This window comes from Arachis stenosperma, chromosome 3, assembly GCF_014773155.1.
Source record: "Arachis stenosperma cultivar V10309 chromosome 3, arast.V10309.gnm1.PFL2, whole genome shotgun sequence".
Classification (NCBI taxonomy): Eukaryota; Viridiplantae; Streptophyta; class Magnoliopsida; order Fabales; family Fabaceae; genus Arachis; species Arachis stenosperma.
The window spans coordinates 124,447,045-124,447,767 of record NC_080379.1 but is presented as its reverse complement, the minus strand read 5'-3'; the positions used below and the strand labels follow the sequence as shown (position 1 = coordinate 124,447,767).

The following is a 723-nucleotide window of genomic DNA, read 5'->3' as shown; positions in this document are numbered from 1 at the left end:
GCCATTGGAGCAAACAATTTTGGGCTGAAACCTCAATTAGTTGCTCTAATGCAACAGAACTGCAAGTTTCATGGACTTCCATCTGAAGATCCTTACCAATTTTTAACTGAGTTCTTGCAGATTTGTGAGACTGTAAAGACGAATGGAGTAGATCCTGAAGTCTACAGGCTCATGCTTTTCCCTTTTGCTGTAAGAGACAGAGCTAGAACATGGTTGGACTCACAACCTAAAGATAGCCTGGACTCCTGGGATAAGCTGGTCACGGCCTTCTTGGATAAATTCTTTCCTCCTCAAAAGCTGAGCAAGCTTAGAGTGAATGTTTAGACCTTCAAACAAAAAGATGGTGAATCCCTCTATGAAGCTTGGGAAAGATACAAGCAGATGACCAAAAAGTGTCCTTCTGACATGTTTTCAGAAGGGACCATATTAGATATATTCTATTATGGTCTATCTGAGTTTTCCAAGATGTCATTGGACCATTCTGCAGGTGGATCCATTCACCTAAAGAAAACACCTGCAGAAGTTCAAGAACTTATTGACATGGTTGCAAATAACCAGTTCATGTACACTTCTGAGAGGAATTATGTGAATAATGGAATGCCTCAAAGGAAGGGAGTTCTTGAAATTGATGCTCTGAATGCTATATTGGCTCAGAACAAAGTGTTGACTCAGCAAGTCAACATGATTTCTCAAAGTCTGAATGGATGGTAAAATGCATCCAAC

At 40.2% G+C, this 723-nt stretch overlaps 1 non-coding gene across 1 annotated transcript; it reads right to left on the bottom strand.

Annotated features, from left to right (window-relative positions):
* Nucleotides 1-303: 303 nt before the first annotated feature.
* LOC130972493 (small nucleolar RNA R71) lies at nt 304-407 on the bottom strand. Its single transcript, XR_009083656.1, has one exon. It is a non-coding gene; the product is annotated as a small nucleolar RNA R71 (small nucleolar RNA).
* Between the last annotated feature and the right edge of the window lie 316 nt (nt 408-723).